The sequence below is a fragment of the Etheostoma spectabile genome, chromosome 14 (assembly GCF_008692095.1).
Source record: "Etheostoma spectabile isolate EspeVRDwgs_2016 chromosome 14, UIUC_Espe_1.0, whole genome shotgun sequence".
Taxonomy (NCBI): Eukaryota; Metazoa; Chordata; class Actinopteri; order Perciformes; family Percidae; genus Etheostoma; species Etheostoma spectabile.
Genome location: NC_045746.1, coordinates 4,374,199 through 4,383,592, shown reverse-complemented (window position 1 = coordinate 4,383,592; position 9,394 = coordinate 4,374,199). Strand labels below are relative to the sequence as shown.

The 9,394-nt window shown below is 39.7% G+C and overlaps 1 protein-coding gene and 1 long non-coding RNA gene across 3 annotated transcripts in view; one reads left to right on the top strand and one right to left on the bottom strand.

Moving 5' to 3' along the window:
* The window catches only part of vps50 (VPS50 subunit of EARP/GARPII complex), a 114,019-nt gene that overhangs the window by 61,154 nt on the left and 43,471 nt on the right, over window positions 1–9,394 (bottom strand). The gene's annotated exons all lie outside the window — the stretch shown is intronic.
* Window positions 1–9,394, top strand: part of LOC116701377 (uncharacterized) — a 20,272-nt gene that overhangs the window by 3,310 nt on the left and 7,568 nt on the right. The window contains exons 2-3 of the long non-coding RNA XR_004334902.1: window positions 5,292–5,303; window positions 7,570–7,576. This is a non-coding gene — a long non-coding RNA (uncharacterized LOC116701377). The remainder of the gene's footprint in view (window positions 1–5,291; window positions 5,304–7,569; window positions 7,577–9,394) is intronic.

Sequence of the window (9,394 nt, the reverse complement as noted above, 5' to 3'; positions counted from 1 at the left end):
GTGTGTGTGTGTGTGTGTGTCTTCACTGGGTTTGATGAGAATAAGTACACCAACACAGAAGTGCGCTGTAGTGCTACAATTGACATAAGAGTGTTTGCATATCATACCTACAGTAAGGTTACACAGGACAAGGATTTTTTTTTTTTTATCCACCTGGACACAGTCTAAACAAGTACCGTGATGAGAGCTTGGAGGAGGCAGGCTTGGAATCTATTTTCAGCCTTTTGGTTTTCTGAAGACAGCTACCCATGATCATTATGCAAATAACATATGTTAGGCTGTTCCAGGGAGGTTTTGAAAAGACAAAGTGTTTTTTTGTTTTTTTTAAATTGTGTATGTGGGCTTGTGGAGGAGTGCACATGAATGAAATGCCATACATTTTAGAGAGAGAAGAGAAGAGAAAGAAAGATGTGCAAGCAAGGGTAACCTTTATTTAGCCAATTCATAAGAAAATCACAAAAACAAAAACATGGTCAGCCATGTGTAAACCTGCTGTGCCAGAGAAGAAACAAAGTACAGTACACACTCCTGAAGTAGAATCTCTTTTTTTCTCACATAAACAACTTGACATTTGTAAAGAGTAAAGCAACTAGCATTGACATTAAAGTGGACAACCCTATTTCTTATGTACAACGTAAAGAGCCGGTTCAGTCTGCTTAAAGTGATGGTCTTTCTCACAACTGGTTGGTTGCTTTTCCTCCAGTTGTTAGTTACTGATGCCATTGTCAAAGCTAACGTCTTTAAACTTTTTTAAATAAAAAAAATAATGGTTGAAACTATGAAATGCTTTTGATAATTCAATTAATAGTTTAATGCCATGCTCCTTTTTATCATTTCATCATATTACTTTTAATGCAGTTGTCGAGGGGTTTTACCAGACTGGGGATTTTGCAGAGGGACATTTTTGATCATCTGCATCCTGTTTCATGTTGTACTTTAACAGTCTTTATATATGCCACATGCAACAACAAGCTTCATCGCATGTCTTCGTCAAAGGCATTGACTGAGTCTCCATGGCATTTAGAGGGAGACATTTTTGTTGCATTTCAAACCACAGATTCCCCAGAAACAGACAAGAATGATCTGAGCAACTAAACAGAAAATGAAATCTAATGAATGGGGCATCCTGGCATGAGATTAAAAAATTCAACAAATTCAACAAAAAAAACTCTTCATAATTTCATGAACAGCTGCAATCTTTAGATGTCTATGGCTACTGTGACAGAGTAATAACAACAAACAACATGAGACCAATTTTCCTCCATAAGAGCCGAGATGCACAATGTTTGGCTGTAGATTAGTTTTGCTCTGTAATGAAGCTATCAGCAGCTATGATTAACTAAACACAAAAAGCCAGGCTAGAATAATGGCACTGCTTTACATGAAAAACAGGGTATGCATCCCCTCCACCGCCTCACTAAATAGCCATTTTTCAGATGTACAACTGCACTGAAGGTCATCTTATATCAAAATAATGTGACAATGCACAAGATTGAGCGGGATGGATTAATATGGATTACTGAGATATTGTTTCATATTATTGAAGTGATTTTTTTATGATGAGTAGAGCTAATGGCTTTGTGTAACACAGGTAAAAAACAACAACATTTAAAGGCTAAAGCCTTACTAGCAGCTTCTAGATGCTGCCATGTTCATCACAGCCTAGAATATGACTTAGTGGAATTATCAGAATCAATAGCATATTCCAATTGTTTGACATTTTTCAGTCTATGATGCCCTCAGTTGTATAATTACTGTAACTACTTTAGTACAGACAATATGAAAGTAGTGCAGCATATGATTCAGCCTTTATAATCACCTTCTCTCCTATGAGAACCTCCTATGATTCTGAGTGTGAGAAAAGGAGAAAAGTCAGACAGAGTAGGGAGATTGATAAGGAATGAGGCTGGCCAATAATGATGAGATGTTGATGTAAAATTAATAAGACCCTTCCACAATCAGAACCGACCTTTCAGAGTATTCCCATTTCTCTTGAATTTTAAGTTGCATAACTAAGAGGCAAGTTCAGGAGGTCTAATGTGGCTCTAACATTGTCTTAACCTTTATTTATCAGAGGAACAGTAGCTGAATAAGTTTGCTCTTCTCCACAAACACTAACTTTTGTATTGATACAAGTCCACAACAACAACGCATGGTCTACTGAGCCGCTCCACTGGAGCAGGTGGGGGGTCCAATGCCATGCACAAGAGCAAATCAATGGTATTTGTTGAAAGAGAGGAAAGCCCCTAAACACATTCTCTATCGATTTGAAAGAACTTAACACAGGTACATTTTACACTAGTCAGAAAGACATTGGAAATTAGTTAATAAATGTCTTTATGCTGCAAGGTCCCAATGGCCATCAGAGAGGGACACTGAAGGTCATTTAAATTACAAAGAAATCTCAAAAAGGACACGTTTTTAAACCCATCTCCAGATTTTTTAACATTTCTTTAAAACAGCCAGTCCAGTGTCCCCATCACGTGCTGCCCTATCAATTATGACACAGCCAAGAGTGTACAGACACATGCCATCAATCTAAAGTTGGTGAGATTGTGTGTGTGTGTGTGTGTGTGTGTGTGTGTGTGTGTGTGTGTGTGTGTGTGTGTGTGTGTGTGTGTGTGTGTGTGTGTGTGTGTGTGTGTGTGTGTGTGTGAAAGAGAGAGACAGTGATATCATCCAGGCGCAGCACGCAGTGATGGCAGGGTATCTATCAAACCCAAGTAAACAGTCTATAACTACTGTACAGTTGCATGCACACAGTATTTCACGGGATCCATGACACCGATTTTCAGTAAGCCTAATGGCAGTAAAGTCCATGGGAAAAACAAAACAAAAGAGACAAGAACAAAAAGATATGGACAGTTAAATGACACTTCAGCTCAAGGGAAGTTTGTTTTGTTTAATATCACAAAAGTGTGCAAAGACAGCTGAAGTAGTGCAATAATTTTCCTACTAAAAAAAGACTCATGTGGGGCATACTATTTTGTGAAAATGTACACCATAAAGCAAAAAGAACCTGATACAATTTATTTGGTATTGTGTCTTATCTTTTTCTTCAAATTATATTTAAGATAACGGATTAAAAACAAGCATATTTTATATGTGAAGCTGTGTTGTCTACTCAGTTTTTTACCATCATAATTCAATGTTAAACTTTAGCTGAGGTGGATAACTTTTAGACTTTACTACATTAAAGTCTCTGTAATAATGATTTTAAAAACGTAACAGCTGTCATTCATAGAGACACTCTCCAGGAGGCCACTACTCTCTTGTGAGAGGTAATGTTGCACCTTATTTACACTACCACTGAAATATAATTAGGGTATATATTATAGAGTATGTATCAGTACTTGCACTGATACTGTACCTTGACAGGTCATGCACTTTAAGTAATATGGTCATTAGATTGAAACAGCAAATTAGACTGTTGATAAACTGGTATTATTATCAAGAATCCTGTAGTATAGTATAGCTATAGTGTCACTTTTGCATTCATAGACACTCTGGTAAAAAAAAAAAAAGAATCATCATTTCTAACAGCAGCCACTGGACAAGGTAACAAGCCAAATTTCCTTCCCCAACAATAATGATAAAGAACTCCTTCTCAGACCAACTGAGATATATTTAACATTTAATCAGCATCACTCCAATAAATCCACAGTCTTCTGGTGGGGAATTGCATACACCACATGCTACTGTGCGAATGGTTATTAGTATATAGTATATAGTGATTACCGTGTATCCTGAATTACAGGGTCAGTCCCTGCCCTGCAAGCGTCACATCCCTTAGTATATTCATGTGGATTTTTGTTATTTAGTATCTTTTCTTTCATTGTCCACATTATTCATGTGGATTTTTTATTTTATCACCCTGTTTATGATGTATGTGTATGTTGTGTGTGAGATGTCTTTAAGCTACAGGGATATTAAATTTCCCCTTGTGGATCAATAAAGAAAGTAAGCCTCTATCCCTCCATCCATTCATTTTGGCCATCAATGTAAACAAAGCAAATTCATATTTATTAAAATAAAAATAAAAATTCAGCTCCTACACTGAAAAAATCCTGCCTGCCAGCCAGCTTGAATGGACGCTGCCCTTGACCCTTTGAACCATTGAAACCCCCAGCTCTATAAATTGAATATTGCTCCTTCATTGCCACTTCCTAACCGGAGGTAGGAAAACAAAAAAGAAGCAGGGAGCAGGGGATGAAGAGATGTGAAGAGAAGCAGAGGAGAGGTAGCACAAAGGTAAGAGGTAAAGGGCAGGCCATTGTACATATAAGCACAACTGGCAATGCCCCTATTGAAAGCTGTCAGACAGCAAGGAGCAAGAGGGTCAGGGAGCAAAGAAAACTATGACTGCTGACATATCCGGAGAGACCGTAAAGGAACAAATTGTACCCTCTGATCAGGCAGAAATAACCTTTACCTATACCTCTGTATACCCCTGTACACTGTAGGTCAGGTCTGGGGGGGGTGAATTGACCAAGTTATGGCTTGCTGGCCATACAAATGGGATTTATTTTGATGAGCAGGGAACAAAAAAGACAGAAAGGGGACTGAGGCGTGTGGGCCAGTATGGAGAGCCCAATCAAAAAGTGTTGCTGCTGCAGTGCACTGGTTCTGTATTGTGAGCAAGATTAATGATCTCATAGTGAGTGGCTACAGTAGGATATACGTGTCTTTCCTTTCTCTGATTTACTTTCATTTCTACACCTTTGTTTCATTTTATTAAGGAGAATCTGTAGAACCCCTTGTCATGAAATAAGGTATTTTTCACTTGGCCTCAAGGCAATAAGAAAGCTAAAGGCATACTGTGAGTAACAAAGTGTGAGTCATATAACCTTCCACAGCCACTGCGCTACCATCGCTGTCATATACTCAATAAATATGAAATTTCAAACTTTGAGAATCTGATAAAGCACTCAAATGTTGGCATCATTTTTAAAATTGTTCACAATGCTGCAGCTCCCTCCTTGAAAAAAATTGTTACACTCTGCTCTGAGAAGTCAAAATTAACAACAAGATCTGTTACAAGGGGTGAGTGTAGTGTACCCCATGTAATTTATAATCATACCGACACCTATATTCAAATGATGCTGATCCTAATTACTGTTTATCATGTTGACGTGTTTTCTGAACCTGGTTTCGATCAAACATTCAAAAGTGAAATATGAATGAAAGAAGTGTTTGATAAGCAGACAAATCCATAAGACTGCCTATAAACTAGGAACTCACTGAGACTATAGGCTGCACACCGCGGATCTACATCTCTACACGGAATGTAGAAAACCTTAAAAGTGACGCTCAAATAGGAAAGAAAATATCATGAGCAGAAGGAAATAAAAGTAAAAGGTCTACACGAGGAAAAGGTGTCCAAAGATAAAAAGATACGCTCACGGAAATAAAGTAATTTAAATTATCGAAACTGACTGAAACGGAAATAAAGCACAGCTTTGCACAGGAAGGAATTCAAATAAACAAGAAATACCGCAATACTAACGGATATCCAAACAAAAGCTGTCAGATGTATGAAAAAACTGTACAAAGGAATAACAAAGGCTGACAACGAAAACTGTAACAATGGCAGAAGGAAGTGAAGGTGGAGTCACTGGCGCTGGGTTTACTGAGATGGATGCTGCGCGACAAAGGAAAGCGTTCAAATCATTCAGCGCAACACGCAGAGGGAAGCTTTCACACTGCACGGAAAATGAATGAACTAAAAACACTGATGAAAGAGGGTGCTAATGTTGCCAGTATTAATGAAGGTGCAAATGAATTTCTAAGACTGCAAATTGAATTTATGAGGTGTCATGAATCTTTTCAGAAACTACTGCCTGAGAATGCGAGAATGAATGAAACTTTGGACTGATATGAGCCAAAAATGCCTGATTACGATGTTTTTCTAACTGAGGTGGCGCAATGGATAAAAAACTCAGGCACACAAGCTCTTGTGGATGTTGGGGACAGTGTCTCACAGACTGGCTCAAACAGCTCTAAAGGCTCCAAATCATCACCTGTTGTTTCAGCACGCATGACGGCTGCTGCAGACAAAGCTGCAGGCCAGAGCTGAAGCTCTCAAAAGGAAACATGAATTGGAAATGGAGACGCATCAGCTGGGTTTAAAAATGGAATCCTTGGACTTAGAAGCAGATATTGCAGCAGCGGATGAGAGTCTAAAGGCTCTGGAGGAATTTGAAAGTGATGAAGCCTCAGAATCCTGACATCTGGAAACAGAACCACAGACTACAAGTTAGCAGTGGTACCTGTAAGGATGAAGGCACATAAAGGCAGCTGTTTGATAGAAGCCTATGCGTTTCTAGACCCTGGAAGCAGTGCTACTTTTGTCACGAAGAAATTGATGGAACAATTGTCTGTCAGAGGAAAGAAAACAGAGAACCTACTCCGAACAATGGATCATGAAAAGCCTGTGAAAACCCATGCTATGAGAGGACTGGATGTATGTAGCCTGGATGGCAATAGCTCTATAGAGCTTCCTGAGGTCTTCACACAAAATGCCATTTCCGTTAGTGAAGAGAACATTCCTACAGAGATGGACATAAAAGGATGGCCATACCTAAAGGATGTCCACTTAAGACCTCTCAAGGTAGAAGTAGGCCTATTGATTGGTGCAAATCTCCCAAGGGCTATGGAGCCACAGCGAGTGATCAATAGCCAAGGTAAGGGGCCTTACGCAATCCTAACATGCCCAGGTTGGATTATAAATGGACCTCTTGGATGAGCATGGTCGACCTTGGATAACGTCCAATAAGATATTGGTGGTCAAGCTGGAAGAGCTTCTTGTACACCAATACAACCAGGACTTCTCAGAGTTGGCCTACAATGAAGATCAAGAAAATTCATTTGAAGACAAGAAATTTTTATATGTAATAAACAGCTCAGTCAAAAGAAAAGACGGCCACTATGAAATACAACTTCCTTTCCTTCACGATAACATCAGCCTGCCAAACAGGACGGTGGCAGAACAAAGAGCAATAAGTCTTGCCCGCAGATTCCAGAAAGATGAAGCCCTTCGGAAGGACTATAATGGCTTCATGAGTGATGTCTTGAGGAAAGGGCATGCAGAAAGAGTGGCAGAGGAACCACTCCCCCGTAAAGATGGTAGACTGTGGTACATTCCTCACGATGGTGTCTACCACAAAAGACAATAAGAGTGGTGTTTGATTGTACCTCTTCATTTTAAGGAACTTCCCTGAACTCTGAGCTGCTGCAGGATCCTGACCTTACAAACACCTTGTTGGATATACTCCTCAGATTCCGACAGGAACCAGTAGCCGTGATGGTGGACATCAAAGGAATGTTCCATCAACTAAGAATACCTCAAAATGATGTGGACTTCCACAGACGGTGACACCAAGCAACTTCTAGCAGAGTACCGGATGACGGTGCATCTCTTCGTCTCATTCCTGAGCTGTGCCAATTTTGCACTGAAGCGGAGGGCTGATGATGATGATGAAGGAAAGTGTGGCGCTGAAGTCCTCAGCACCAGTCGTCACAACTTTTATGTAGACGACTGTCTCAAATCTGTCCCAAATGAGAGGCAAGCAATCTGGTGTCTGGTAAAGGAGCTCAGATCATTATGTGTCACAGGTGGATTTAAGCTCAACAAATGGACAAATAACAGTCGAGCAGTCCTTGCCTCTGTTCCAGCTGAAGAAAGAACAAAAGAGGTCAAAGATCTAGACCTTGATAAAGATAAACTGCCCCTAAAAAGAGCTTTTGGCATGCAATGGGACATTTCGTCAAACATGTTCTTCTTCTCAATCACACCAAAACAACCATCAGTTGCCTGCAGAAGCATTCTGTCTGTGTTGAACTCAGTATACAATCCTCTAGGGTTCCTAGCACCAGTCATGCTGACCAGGAAAGAAATACTGCAGGACCTGTGCAAGCTAAATTGTGGATGGGATAAGCCGATACCGACTGCTTACACACATAAATGGAAGGAGTGGCTAAAAGAGCTTAACCTGATTTCAAGCCTAAGAATCAGGAGATGCCTTAGGCCAACATATTTTGAAGTTACAGGCGCACAGATGCACCACTTCTGCGATGCAAGTGAGCGAGGTTATGGGGCAGTCAGCTGACAAGACTGACTCGTGATGGTGGACTAACTCACATTGTGTTTGTGAAGGCCAGAGTTGCACCATTAAAGGTGGTGACTATCCCAAGCGCAGTCCTTGCTGCTAGGATAGACAGGATGCTAAGGAGAAAGCTTGAGTTAACCCTTGGAGACTCAGTTTTTTTGGACCAACAGCACCGCTGTCCTAAAACACATCCAAATTGATGCTAGAAGGTTTCAAACCTAGTGGCTAACAAAAGTGTCCATTATTCGGGATTCTTACTAAACCCCTTAAAGGACTTTTTCTTTTCTTTTTTCTTCTTCTTCTCAAACAAGGATCTACGTTGCACCATTTTCTTGAACTTTTAGGAGCTTGTTTAGCAAAATGGACTATTGAAACAAAATGGATTATTTATTTTGGATTATACTTGAAAAGATTCTATGGACAATCTTGAATATTGTCACAAAGGACACTTGAGTGTATGCTTCCCATGCATAAATGTAGGAATTGCCCTTTACCGGTCAATTAGGGGCTTGGGTGTTGAAGCCATTACACTAATTTTTGTTTAATACCTCTTCACATGCATGTAATTTATAATCATACTGACACCTATATTCAAATGAGGCTGATCATAATTACTGTTTATCATGTGACGTGATATTGATAATGATGATGATGACGTCAGGGGGTGTTAACTCTATATGTAGTCCTCACCTGGGACAGGTGGAGGTGTGTGTATGACTAGCGCGGAAGGGCAAACTATTTTTCAACCGCATTTTTTGAGACAAACATTTTTATTTTTTTTCTTATGTTTAAAACAAGTTTATTTATGTTACTGTTGTGCAATAAAGAAACGGATCATTGTGACACTACGAACGAAATGATTTACGGACCGCTCCTAACCATTGCCTCTTTGCCTTTTTCTGTTATTTTACATAATAACTTTAATAATTTCCTATAAATTTGTCCATCAACCTGCCCGGGGACTACAGGTGGAAAATAGCAATCTGCTAGAACCTTGCACAACACATATTCTCTTGTTGTACAAGATTAATGTTTTATTGTGCCCTGTCCCTGTTTTGAAATAAATAAATTACATCAACATACATCAACAGCACTCTGCAGCTAGGTGTGGAATGGTACACAGAAGTCACGGTTTGGTTCATACATCAGTTCAGACATCACGGTTCAGTACAAGTTTGGTAGTGGAGGGAAAAGCAAAACAAGAAGGCAATTTATTTTTATATGTCTCAGGCTGTACCTCCTAGTGTCCTATAGTCTTTCCCCTGAGCTAGCTGCAACAGCCTGAA